Below are 14,213 nucleotides of genomic sequence, written 5' to 3'. Positions count from 1 at the left end.
CCCTCAATTCTGCCTGAATTCGGTCTCCTCTGATTTTGGCTGTTTTTTGGCAAGGCAGAAACCAAGAGCACTTGCAATCAGACGCTGGCAATCAGTTGTCAATGGCAGCTCAGTGGCTGCTCTGCAGCCTCTCCAAAGGGCTTCCTCACACCTCCAACTGCACCTGCCTTGGAGGTACCAAAGCTCAGTTCTGTGGTGAGCTCTACCTGAGAGGGTAGTTACAACAGTGACTCACACAGAACTATCTTCACTTTTTAAATAGTTACTGATTCACTGTTACCCACAAAAACATGACAAAGGAGTTTCAGGGGTCTGTGAGCCTCCACAGCAGGGAGTTTTGCCAGCATCTGAGGATATCTGAAGTCAGTACCAGTGCGGCCCCAACCACACATACCACCCCAAAATGGTTAAATGCTCTAAATATTTGAGTTAGAAGGTGAAAGAATCTGAATATGCAAGACATGTTAAGATATACAAATGCATTTCAAATAAATTTTCAAATACAATTGTCCAAAAACATATACAGCCTAAAATTTAGTCACATATTTATGTAAAATTTTAGAATTTTTGTGTTTCAGAAATTCAAATGAAGACCTACTTACTAATTTTTTCTTATCTGTTGCTGAAAAATCTCGTGTGTGCACAAGTCAATACAATGTCCAACAGCATAATATAAAATCCATGAAGTAGTTTTATGGTAAATTTAGGAGGACTAACCACTCTTCACAGGTTTTCAAAAACACTCAAGCTTAGAAGATACACCAGATTCCAAATGGGATTCAGAGATTCAATGTCCTTTTGCAAAATTGAATGGACTTAGTCTTCTGTATCACCTAAACGTTCACGAAAGCATCATTTTCACTGCTACCACAACTACTCATACATAGTAGTTGTGAAGTCCATAGAAGTCCACAGTAAAGGTCGTTCAGCACAGAGCTGACCTCATGAGACTCTGCTCATCACCCACCACAGGCTCACAGTCTGTGCCTGTACTCAGGGACCTCTTCCTTCACCTTCCCTTGGTGGCATTTTCCTCCTTGCTAAAGTATCTGCAGTATTTGTGCTGCCAGCAGGTCTAGAACTTGTCTCTATGTAACTCTACATATAAATCTATGGAAGTGACTTGCCTCTATGTGCTAAATCTTTACCAGGAGCATAAGATCAGGAACTATCTTAAGTTTAATTAGTTTTAAATAGCTTTCAGTCACTTGTTTCTGCCCAAAATAAAAGCCAGCCCATTTTACAGGTGGAAAACAAATCCCACAGACTCACAGGAAGGTTGAGGCTGGAAGGCACCTGTGCAGCTTGTCTGGTCCAATGCCCAGCGCAAGCAAGGTCAAGAAAAGCAGGCTGTCTTGTCAGGTTTTGAATGTCAAGTTTCTCGTACTGGGAAGCCACACACAGGGCACTCCAGATATGCCAGGTGGAAAGGAAGGATCATCTCCTGCTGGCATTGACCTGCTGCCCACGCTCTTTCCAGAGACAGCCTTGGAAGCTGTTGGCCTTCTGTGCTGTTGACTCATGTTCAACTTGCTGTCAACCAGGAGGCCCAGGTCCTTCTGTGCAAAGCTGCTTCCCAGTCTCTGGGCCACCAATAGTCCATGGGCAGGGCTGTGCATCTCCCCTTGCTCACCTTCCTTAGGCTCCTGTTAGCCTGTTCCTCCAGCCTCTCAAGGTCTCTCAACAACAACATCATCACTGGTGTTATCAACCACTCGTCAAATTTCCTATTGTCTTCAAACCTGCTGAATGTGCACCCTGCTACATCTCTGATCTCATTTCATCAAGGTATTAGCCAGTACTCATCTCATGCAACTCCTCTGACATATATCCTGAACTTCTCCATCTTGTAGTTACTGCAGCCAAGGATGCCACTGATCTTCATACTACCCACAATTTTTCAGTTATCAGGTCCAGCAGATCAATGTTGTTTGTTCCTTGATCACCAGCAGGACAACCAGTAAGTGTTCTGTGATGATCAGCAAGATGAAGGCTCATTACTGATGTACCTCAACCACCATGGTGGTCAGGCCGACCAGCTCTTCCACTATGGAAAAGAAGCACACCTTCTCCCAGCTGTGCTTTAGAAATACTTGTTCCTGGAAATACAGCTGTGGAAAGCAGCTGCCACTGTCCAGTTTTCAATCACCATTCTGACTGGCAGTTGTGTGTGAGGATGTCACAGAGCACAGAAAATGTTGGCTGGGAAGCTTCATTGCAACTAGGGGTAAGAAACTCTCAAATGAACTGTCCCAGTTCTAGCACAGCCACAGCAAGCAGGTCAAGAGTGGAGTAGAAAAGCTCTCCTTCTCCATTGCCAGAGTATACCCAAACCAGAGCAGTGATAAACCCAGGACGGTGCCTGGAGCAGATGAAGTAGAGCTCAAGAGAATTCCTAGAAAATGAACTGACCTCCACAGAAAGCAGGACAAGAAGCTCCCCTTAGTTCTCTCCAAGTACCCTGATTCTCAGTGCTGCGGCTGCTTCTCATCTGTTTTTGCTGAAAGGCAGTCATGGCAGAAGCACACACAGCTCCCTCTCCTTCTGCTCCCTGCCCTGGCCAAAAATTTCTCAACACTGTTAAATCCTCTCATCTGTCTATTCCAGCCTCCTCCCAGACACATCTGTTGATCTTTTCCTTCCAGCATGCCCCTGTCATTTCCTTTCTCCATCCTGATGTACACTCTAAGGGGGTCTCAGCTCTGAAACAACTACATCATTCTCAGAGAACAAGTAAGACAGCATTTCATGGGACGAGGAGATGAGAGAAAGAAGTCTTAAGACCGTTTCAGAAGCCCAGAGTTCCCAAAAATCCAGCTCTGGATTCATCATCCTGTTATCTCTTGAAGGGTCACTTGATATCAATATTGTTAAACAACAAATTCCCTTTAATTTGCCAATGGTAGGGAATCCCATAGCATAGAGCAGAACACGTTCATTTCCTTTTGAAAGGGTGGGCAAGGATTTTCTCTGAAAATATTAAGGTGTAAAACAACCAATGTGGTTCTCTCCTCTCTCAGCACTCGACCTGGAGCTGTGTGGAGGAGTCTGGAAAGTACCTTGTATCTCCCACATTGTTTTTGTTGGTTCTTGAACATAAACATGGGCTCCAACAAGAGACCTTTCTGTATCTTATTTTATTCAGTTTATTGTTACAATGGTTTGTTCCTATGTTCCCCTATGTTTTCCCCAGTTGATTTGTCCCCAGGTTGTATCCACCCCTAAAACTACCTTGTTTGGCATTCCCCACCCCTTGTCCATCACTGTAATGCCGCCCCTTGTTCCAGCACCTTCCTTGTCCATCATTGTAACCCCGCCCCTTGTTCCAGCACCTTCCTTGTCAGTCTTACCCAGAGCCAATCCCTAATTGTTCCACCCCTTTGGAAATCCCCTATTACTCGGTGCCCCATTGGCCCATGTGACCTTTTCTCCTCCCCCTGGTTCCCTCATTAGCTGTAACCCTGTAAGACCCTGCCCTCCACTCCTTCCCTAAGGAACCTTTATTGGTCAATTGTTTGTACTCACGCCCTGGTCTGCCCCCGGACTTAATCCCAAGCACACCAGTGGTCGGGGTTCTGTGTTTCTGACTCTTCTAGCTGGAATAAGCTCTCTGGAACCTCAGAAGCAGAGAGCCTCTCTTGCCTCCTTTACCCGATCCTCGATGTGGACCACACTGAAGAGCTGCTAGCTCTTTAAGATTCTGCTTCCAGGAAATTTCACCCTGGGGCAGTTCCCCAGACTTGGCACGGCACCGGTGTGCCTCCAAAGAGCTAGCCTGGGCTCCGGTAGGCTGTGGCAGTCTCTAATCTCCCAGTTCTCCACATTTCTTGCCCGAACAGTTTTCCCCGCAGTGTCCATCTTTTTGGAGCAAGATTCAGATGGAGAACTAACAGCCTAGCTTGATGCTTTGCTATGGAAAAAAGGTCAGGCAATGGGATACAGCATCTTAATTTCCTGTTCAACCCACTCCCCCAAGACCAAGTAACAAGAAAAACTTGCACTCAAGAGTATCCCAGGCACCTGGGTAAGACAGTAGGGTTAAGAAGGATCTGTACTTGGAGAAAACAGTCCCAAGAGAAATACAACAATTTTTGTTCATTTGCACCATCTGTACAAAACAAACAGGTCTGGTCAGAGATCTGCCTGAGGCTCCTCCTTGCCAGTTCTCAGGAGGCAGCCCAAAGTCCATCAGCGAGCACCAGAAAAAGGATGACCCTGTAAAACTGGCGGGAGTAAGGTGGCTCACTGAGCAAAATAGTTTGACCTGCTATGTTAAACACAAAGAAACAGTTAATTTAGCTTTGAAGTTGCTGATGTGTTTTCCTTACCAGCATAATGTTATCACCACAAGAAATGACAACTGAGGACACACCTACAGCATTATAAAAGCATCTTCCATTATCAGGATGCTACGCCAGGTGAATTCGCTGCTGATCTTACATCCAGCTCAATGGCTCTATACACCATGAAACATGGGTTTAAGTTGAACTTTCTTAATTAAAAACAATCTGTGTTCAGGAAAAACCTCATTAGCTGGTGTGCTCCCAGATGAGCTAATTTATTTTAGATAAACTGGAATATAATCCCACATCAAACCCAGATCTTTGGTGAAAGGACTTTTAAATAGTTTAAAACATTGTACCTTTCCCTGCAGAGTAAAGAAATACAAGGTTTTATAGCAACAGCACAGAGAACACTGGAGTCATAGATAAACCATTTATGTATGAGCTTCCTTCAACTCTCAGACTCCTTCCCTCCTGATTTTTGGATTTTAGTCTTCCTCTGGAAAAACCATTCAATGGACAACAGACACCTTGAGAGATCTTTCTTTTGTGAAGTTGCCAGCACATGCCTTCTGGTACAGTGTCATTCCTTTTAAGTATGAAAATCTATACCAAAACGCTTTATTTGGCTAAGTAACTCACTGAATAATTCCAGTAGGTCAGCGAAGCCACCTGCTGAAATGCCTTTCAATTGGCAGCAGCAGTCACAGGGACTCCATTAGGGCAGTGCTACCAGTTACTGCCATCAGTGTTTATCCCTGAGCATAGCTGTGCACATGGGTAGGCTCTGGAGAGCACACAGCACTGGGGACTGGACAAATCCAGGACACAGCTTCTAAGACAACAGAAATACAAATAATATTGCATATCTGATTAACAGCAGAAAAGAGACTGAATCTCTGCTCTTTGTCGTGTTTTATACTTTATGAACTGTATCACTCTGCCAACACATTTACATATTGCAGTATAGTCAGACACAATTAAAAAGACATAAGAAGGTTATATCTTGAAATTTTATTAAAGTAAGAATGATACTGAAGAAGTCAGATGATAGATTGTGTGTGACAATACCATGCCTCAGGTAATTACAGAAGAGATGGTGTGAACTCAACATGCTTTAAATACACTAAAATAATCCCTTCCACCTCAACAACCACATAGAGACAACTGTTTCCCAAGCACAACTTAAAGAAGCTTTAGGGCTACTCCAAGCTATGCCTTGGTTGTTGCATCTCCAGACCTGGTAGGTCTGACCTGTCCCACAGAAGAGCATGTGATTTGTCTGTGCTCTTCCATTCACCTCTACAACATGCTCTGCTCAAGGAAAGCTTTTCAGTCTTCTGAAGACCCTGAAGAAGGGCTGATACCGCTCTGTGGAATTCTGTGGAAAACAGCTTTTCTATCTAGAAAGGAATAAAATACATGTTAAAAAGAAATACAGGTGTTACTTTGTTCATAAGCATTTATTGTAAATTTAAATGTTCGTAAGCATTTACTGTAAATTTATTTATTTACGTGTAGCAGTGAATGTATATGTTGCTTCTTAAGGAATTAATGAAAACTCTGAAAGGTGCCTAAACAACTTCCCTGGAGAAAGAAGGAGTGATCTGCAGTTTAAACAGCAACTGTACCACAGCCATGTTAAACTGATCGCCATGAGACTGAAGGATTGCAGAAGGACAAAGAACCACATTATGTTACCAACGTTAAAGGTATTTTGCCTTTATGGCCCAAAAGGCAGCATGCAAATCAGGGCTGGTAGCTGTGCTATGTACTTTACTAATGGTGCAAGCTGTGCTTTATCTGACATGCACAGAGGGCACTATGAGGACAACCTCCTATAGAAACTCAGAGGAAAAATACAAACTAATGGTCTGGAATGGTAAGACCAAAACTGACAGAGTGGGCAACCAGAGAGAGGGGCAGTTGTGCCATTTCAGCTAGCTCAGCAGCCTGACAGTCAGCGGAGTAAGACTGTTCTGCTGAAAAATTGACCCCATCTTTCACAAATGTAGGTTGCAATTCCATAAACAATTCAATATCAAAGAATTACTAATCCCAAAATGAAAATTCCTATTTGCCTGTACCAGCAGGGAATTTGGTAGAACGGATGGTAAAGCAGTAAAGAAAAAAATCATAGAAACACAAAAAATGTAGATTTGACTTTCATTCCATCAGTCTTGAAAAGGAGCTATTTTCTGTATTTTAAAAGTATTTAAATACAGCAGGGTCTACTGACAGAATTCAGTCCTGACCCAGCTGTTTGGAAACACTGGAAAGTAACTAAAAAACCCCAGGTCTTGGCACAGTCAGTGTCGACAATCCAGTCTGGGACATTTGGAATCCTTTCCTGCCCATCAGGTTGAAATGATATTTAATTCCTGTTGCTGGCAACAGAGCAAGTGTTGTTCTGGAAGCTATGAGAGCAGCTCTGTGCCACAGCGAGGGTGTTTTCCAGAACAGCAGACTTTCTGTCTTTGTGCTCCCCCAACACAGAAGTTCCTGATGAGGCTGTAAAGACTGAGTAGGACTGAGACACAAGAGAGCTGGGATGGAAGAGATCTCCCTCTCAGAGTCATATTCTTGGAGGATTGGGTAGAGAAAACAATACTAGTCAAACTGTTTTCAAACTGTGAGCTCTCCTGCAGAAACAGGAGAGAAGAGAAAAAAGAAATTTAAGCAACTCCCAAGTTTGCTGTTCGAGTGTGATGTCAAAATCCAGAGTACTGGGACCCATTTCCCCTCTGATGCTGCAATCCACCTCTGCCTGTGATGACCTGTAAACTCTTTTCAAGAATTCCTCTATTTTTCTGGTTTATTCTTCCTGATGACCTGTTGTTTTTCTCCTCCCCCCTTCAGCAAGTGGGATGCAGCAAGTTTATTAAGGACACTGCTCCGTTTTGGCTCATTTCACATCATCAGTTTCTGCTTTACAAAAGGACAGTGAAAAGAGACTTTTTGGCTCACCTTGATTCTCGTGACCTGTTCTTTTTCAGTTTTTTTTTCTTCCTTTTTAAGGGAATGACACATCATTTCGATCCTTACTGGCTCTTTCCTGTGAATCCCAAAGTATTTAATTCTCTGTGAAAGAAATAAAATACTTTACTTTGATTATACATAAATCAATAGGATTCCAAACACCTACATAATTATATTCATACTCTGTGTATTGAATGATTACTAACAAATGCAAAGGGATAACATTCTTCTTTAAAGAACACTGTAACATCAGGTGTATTGACAAGTACCATTAGGTACTTGTTACAAGTACAGTGTTTTGAAAATTTGGAATTTGGAGATTACCCTTATTAATGAATTTCAGCTGTAATCAATAACTAGCACTGCCAAGCTTTAAAGTTCAGCCTGCACTGTGAAGCTACTGCTGTTTGTAGAGTGACAGCAAACACACCAAAAGAAAGCACTACTTACAGAGAGGCTGTCCAGGGGTAGAGAAGAGAATCTGAAGATAAATCTTCCCTGTGTGCTGATGGGCTTCCTCTCTTCTCCTTTAGGTTCACAGGACAGGGGTATAATCTCAAACTGTTGCTGATTTAAGTTGCCTGATTTGATTTCTTTTTAGTGTGGCTGGCTGACTTGAAATCATGTATCTGTATCCTTGCTCAAATCTGTTCGACATTAGCATAGGATGTGAGAGAGTTCTGGCTTATGGGAATGAGTCTCTCTCCAAGCAGCTACAGGATGAAACCAGTGTTAAGTAGGTCTGTCCTGGAGATAAAACACTGAACTGGTCTGCAATGCACGAAGTACAGAGCAGCAGCATGACCTGGTGATGTATCATCAAAAGGCCTGAGGGAATAAATAGAAATTTTAATACAATTTATGCCCCACTTGACTTCCAACGTGTATATGAAGGTCTTCCAGGTCTGTGTTAAGGGACATGAGAGTAACTTCAAAGCAGCTCTGGTTTTTGCTCTGTAAAACGTTGATGCTCATTTTCAACAACAGTGTCGAAAGCCTGAAAAATAATGATGGATTCAAAATGCCATTTGTTAGAACAAAACTCTTTAGATGTGGAGATGTTCTGTATCTGAGAAATCAAAGAAAGAAAATTTAAAATCTACTTAGCTGCCAAACAGCACAAAAATTACACTCTGTTGTGAGTTACTCGTATTCACACTCTGTAGATTGCTCTCAGTACTTCCATAGAAAATGAACATGAGAAAAAGTGATAAAATAAGAAAGAAATGAGACGAAGCAAGGCAAGATGAAGAGGAAACAGGAATTAAACGAGGAGAAAAGACTGCAAGTTCTGGTGATTTGCTGGGTGAAGGTACAGGGGTTAAGGTGCATTTTCTTCTCCAAGCAGGCATTGCACATGCAGAAGTCAGTTAAGTGGGGAGCAAGCAGATAGAGACAACCTAGGAAAATAGATGCAAATACAAATCTCAAAGAAAAAAAGAAAGCAACAGCTGGATACTCTGCATTCGTCTTAGTTCCCTCCCTCCACATAAAATATCACAACTGTAATCAAACAAGACAAGTAGGATAAATAATGTTTAGCCAGCAATGTTTCCAAAGTGACTGGAAACACCTGGAACTTTTTGATAATGAAGAATTGTATGATTAGTTTTTACCCAGAAAAAGGCAAACCTAGTGATAAATCCCCCTTTAATACCAGGGAATCTGTTGGATATTCGAACATATATTCTATGTTTATAGGATTAGTCTAGTCAATGCTGCAGAAATCTTGTACATTCAGGCATGAAAAATAAAAAAACAAATGGAACAGTCAGAGGTGGTTTTTCAAAAGGATCAAACAAAAGGCTGGCAAAAAATATTGCTTGTTGTACACACACCTATGAGTATCACTGGTCCTCCCTCCTCAAAGATTTCAATATTAAAGAGTCCTGTTTTTAGAAGGGAACTAGCTGATAGAAAAAGAGAATTTTATGAGCTGAATACCTTGTTATGGCTCCAAGTTGCCATGAGAAGTAACTGCAATTTGCTTTTAAGTTCTAGGAACTCCAGTTCTGTCTATGATAGAGCTAAGGAATTATGGAAAAATGTAGATTGAAAGGCATGGCTGGAAGCCACCAAGTTTAACTTTCTGCTTCAAGCATGGCTAAGGTCAGAACTACAGCAGGTTGCTCAGGACATCATCCAGCCATGTACCAAAAGTCTCAAAGGATGGAGTTCCCACAACCTCTCCAGGTACAGCCTCTGAGTGCTACCACTCTGTAGGTGAAGAAGTTTTTACCTTATACTCCAGGTGGTTTTTCTTGTTGCAGCTTGTGCCCCTTGCCTTTTGCTCATTTTTCTGTTCCTCCACCTCCAAGAAGAATGTGCCTCCCTCCTCTCTCTAGTATCTCCTTAGGTGGAAGACTGCTACTAGATGCTTCCTCCCCATCCTCCTCCTCACTAGGCTGACCAAGTCCAGTTCCCCTGATTTCATCTTGCTTACAGGGATACAAACGTCCAAAGAACCAAGAAGGTCTGTGCTGTTTATAATGCCAGGACAGGAAACAGTAAACCTCCAGTGAAGACAGCGCTTTTAACACATTGATCAGCAGTATAAATGTTGGCTTAAAGCTCTGCATTCCCCCAAACAGGCTGTCAGTAAGCTCCAAAATTAGCTACCCCAATCAAAATTTTCTCCTTGAGATCCTTGCTGAATATTCACCTTCATCAGCCTGGACAACATTTGGCTGTCCTGAAGAAGCTGGTCAGGCTCCTGAACATATGCCATGTCCAGATGGTGACTCCAGGAGCGCTTGCTCTGCTGTTCAGGTAGATGCCCACTGAAACAATGCTACTCCTTGTGCTAGAATCATAGGGAAAAAGCTCTCCAGTTGCTCTCCTCTGTGGCTTACAGAACCTTCCCAAAGGTGGTGCAAGCCCTTTTCCTCCAGAGCTTCTGCAGAAGCACCTGCACTGAATTAGCACTGAATTAACTGAAGGTGATCTGTGAAATCTCATCTCCCATACTGTTTCTGCCAGTGTCTTCCAAACTCTGGCATTATTTTTGGTTGTCCTTCTCTCAGAAGCTTAATAGAAAGCTTTCCAAAGAAGCCTCTGCAGGAACCCACTGGGATCTGTGGGGGAAACACTCACTCTGGAACAATTATAAAATTTGTTTATTTGCTGTTAGCAAAGCTCAGCAAACATCTTGCCAACATCTAAAAAGATGCCACAGTGGTCATCCTACATTTACAGAGAAAACTTGGTATGGATGTGGCAGAGAGGCACTGAAAAATGAAGCCTGTGATCTGTACAATGATCACACAATGTGAAGCTGAGCCGTGCTGGAGCTGGTACAGAAATAACCCCTCAGTTGCGAGTGTTTCCTGAAGGAGTTGAAGTGGCTGCCCTGGGCACACTCCCACCTATAATGTTACATGACAACAGATGACAGGGAGGGTCTTAAGAGATCAACTCTGGGCATGGTGAAAGGAATAAAATCTGGTGATCCCTGGCAGAGTATGGATACCCCAGCTCTTATCTCACTTTACCATTAAAAAGATTCTCTGATCTACCTGCAGGGAGTTGAAAGACACCACAGATTTAGTGGTATGGCATTAGCAACACACATAACAGCAATGTATTTTTGCTTTTAAAACACCAGGAGGGAGATTTCCCTAGGATTATTATTAATACTCTTTGTAATGTTAAACTGGAGATAAAAATTTACTTTCTGTAATTAACCTGGATTAAACAAATGTTTGAGTTGTCAGAGGTATGTAAGAGCTGTTAGATATCATGTGGATATTTAAACTGACAGAACTAACTTTCAGCTGCTCAAGATTCCTTTTCAACTTGTTTTTGGAGTTACATACATCTATAATTATTATTTCTATATAAAGGCTGGTAAATACTTGATTTGGCCAGTTAATAATGTATTTCATGTACTTTCATGTATTTCATTGTCTCTATGCTTGAGCCAAGTGAGGTGCCAAGGGAGAGAGATCCCAGCAGTGCCAAGTCTGTTCACACCCTTTCAGGCTTTTGCTGTCTGAGCAACATGTCAGTGTTGTGAGTCTTGAGATGGGCAGTTCAAAGCCTGCTTGGCTCTTTCTACAGCACATTTCAAGTAAAAAATACCCAAAACTTCAAGAAAGGAGAGGAAAGTCCAGTGTTCCTTCTGATAGAACCAGTGTCTGGGACACTGGTCCTGCGCTGACCAAATGCTGCATCTGAGCAGCCAAGAGAGGCCCTGTGGCCAGGGAGCAGATGCATCCCAGGGACTCCAAACACAGCTTCACCTGCCTCCATGTGCCAGGCACCAAACAAGTGTGGGACCAGCCAAAGGCCAATAGCTGCTTTCATTCCCATTGAAGAGCACCTTCCAGGAAAAACACGAAGGCAGTCCCCACCACTGGGACCATGCCAGCTGTTCCTCATGTGTGGTTGTATAGATGATTTATCTCTAAATACTCCCTCTCTTTTTCAGTTCCATCTTGTTTGCTGCATCACTTCTCTGACTTGCCTTGGTTCCTCCAAACTCTAATGTTCTGCTTCATGCTTCCAGCTGCTCTCATCAACATTATCACCGGAAAACAAATGAATTCTGTATCCCATGATCTCAGTTAATAAGAGCTGCTCCAGGAGTTCAACCTCCTACCTGGTTTTGCCCATCCTCATAAGAAGATTATCTAAATTAATCTTCCACAGCCTGCTTATGAGAATTCCAGAGAAGGCAGTACAATTATGAAGATAAATCAGTAACCATAAATTGAAAGTACAGTCTTTCTTGGCTAAAGAAATCAAATGCCTGAGTGGGACTGTAACTAATATCCAGGGGAAAGGAAACTTTGCATTCACTTTGAAAGTCTATGCAGGGGTCATTCTTTACACCAGAAGAAAACAGAATATTAAATATAAAAAAATAAAATAAATATGTATATATAAATATATAAATAATTTAAATATAAAAAAATAGTTGGTGCATGTGCCCCTATTACCAAGGGCTCAAGAGGACAACCAACAGCATCACAACTATTATGATTACACCAATAATTTCAAGGGACATGGTACTGGCCATACTGTCCACAAGGGCAAAATCAGTACAATAATGACAATGCAAAATGATAATCTCAACTAACTACACCCTAGCTGGGATGATAAAGTTGTCAACAACCCCAGTGGATTACCACAAGGCATCTTTACAAGACAGAAGCTTTCATCAACAGGATACTCCACATTCTCTGTGTACAAATTGGAGATGGTTGTTTGCATCTGCTCAAATCTTTCTTATTTTTCCTGAGTGGATGAAATTTCATGTAAAACATTTCACTTTTGTCCTTATAATTTGTACTGCTAGTGAAGACTGCAAAGCAGCTCTTCGGTGCAGTGACAGCTGCTTCAAAACACAGATAGACTGGACCTCTTCAGGTGCCACAATACAGTGTAACAAATGCAGACCCACAAAAACAAAGCTTCAGATCAGACTGAAATAATTGTAATAAAACTATACGGGTGAGAGGGCAGCAACTTATTCTAAGGATCTATGGCTACAGTTTCAGCATTCTGTGATGTTGACAGGAGATTTACCTTCACAATTGTAAGGCTAAGAGAGCTCCAAGGCAGATTGCTCTAATTTTCACTTCAACTAATACACATTCTTATCAGGAGCAGAACATTTTACACTGTGATATTTTGTGAGTTGATGTAAAGATGCCATTGTTACTTCAATCTTACTTCAAGACTCTTATAATCATTGAGCAGATACTGAATAGCCAAAGCAGTTCCTCTTTTGCATGTGAATAAATGAGAGTTTTGCTAATGATTTACTGTTAGGGCTTTTTTATTCTTTCACTGAGGCTTCTTCAATTCCAGACTGATCAACTCTGTTGCCACAAAAAATCATATCTTAAGGACAAGCAAGGCCATGTTTAAAGAAACACTTCCTGTTAAATGAATTATATTGTCACCATTAATACCTTATTTTCAATGAAAATTGACAGTGAACTAAGCAGGAAACCTCTGACCATGAAGAAGCTCTTCAAGCCCTGCTAAAAGCATTTCAAAAACAAAATATGTCAGAGGTGAGAACCTGAGGAACAGTGAAACCACTCAGCCTATGACTGATCCTGGAGGGAGCCCTCCAGCTACAAACCTAGGAATAACAATTCCTAACATTTCAAGACAGCAAAATGCTGCTTCTCGGTCACACTATAACTTCCCACAGTCTCCACACTCTCCCCTCTCTACACCCCACCTCTCTCTTTCTCAGTCTACACCTCCTCTAGTAATTTATACATGCCAGGAAACATTACTTCTCTTTCCTTACAAAGACAAGTATTGCATAATTTCTGCTTTCTTACAAATCAGCCCTGCCTCGCTGAACCTGACAGCTCCATTTCCTGTCAAAGATGATGTGACACCGACTCACAACTCTGAGGGGTTTTCCCCATTTGCAATCCATTCTGAAAGCAAGCTGTCACCTTTAAGCCAAGCCCAAAGGTGGCTTGTATGCCTGAAAGCTTTTCTGCTTTTCAAACTACACTCTTTGGTCTAATGAAAGACATCACCTCTGCATATGTCCTTAGGCATCCTGGGCACAATGCCACTGCTGTTTTTATGTAGTTTAAAAATCAAGACATATTTACAGCCCAAGTAAACTTTTAAGCCTTATCAAAATATCAAAACATGTTTTTGAATCCATAAAGGCTTAAAGACACATTGTTCTTCCCAAACCATTAGGACTGTGGAAATTGGAGAGGTATTTTGTGAGGCCACTTTGAAATTCTGATTATCAGCCTAAACTTTTTATAAGGCATCCTCAATCAAAGGTTTGAAAACAGAACAGAAAGGGCTCATTGCCTTTAGAGAGAAAGATAAAGCCATAAAATGCAGAAACTCTTCATCCTTAGTAAGACTAAAACAGTTGTCCGAATCATCAGTCTCCCTTAACTAATCAGTCAGCCCCAAACTCCGACAGGATAAGGAATTCCAAATTGTGAGAAAACAAGT

General features: G+C 41.9%; 1 protein-coding gene across 1 annotated transcript in view; it reads right to left on the bottom strand.

Annotated features, from left to right (window-relative positions):
• MMP24 (matrix metallopeptidase 24) overlaps positions 1 to 14,213 on the bottom strand; it is a 44,446-nt gene that overhangs the window by 18,228 nt on the left and 12,005 nt on the right. The window lies entirely within an intron of this gene.

This window comes from Sturnus vulgaris, chromosome 17 (genome assembly GCF_052056855.1).
Source record: "Sturnus vulgaris isolate bStuVul1 chromosome 17, bStuVul1.hap1, whole genome shotgun sequence".
Classification (NCBI taxonomy): Eukaryota; Metazoa; Chordata; class Aves; order Passeriformes; family Sturnidae; genus Sturnus; species Sturnus vulgaris.
This window is presented reverse-complemented; position numbering and strand designations above follow the sequence as displayed.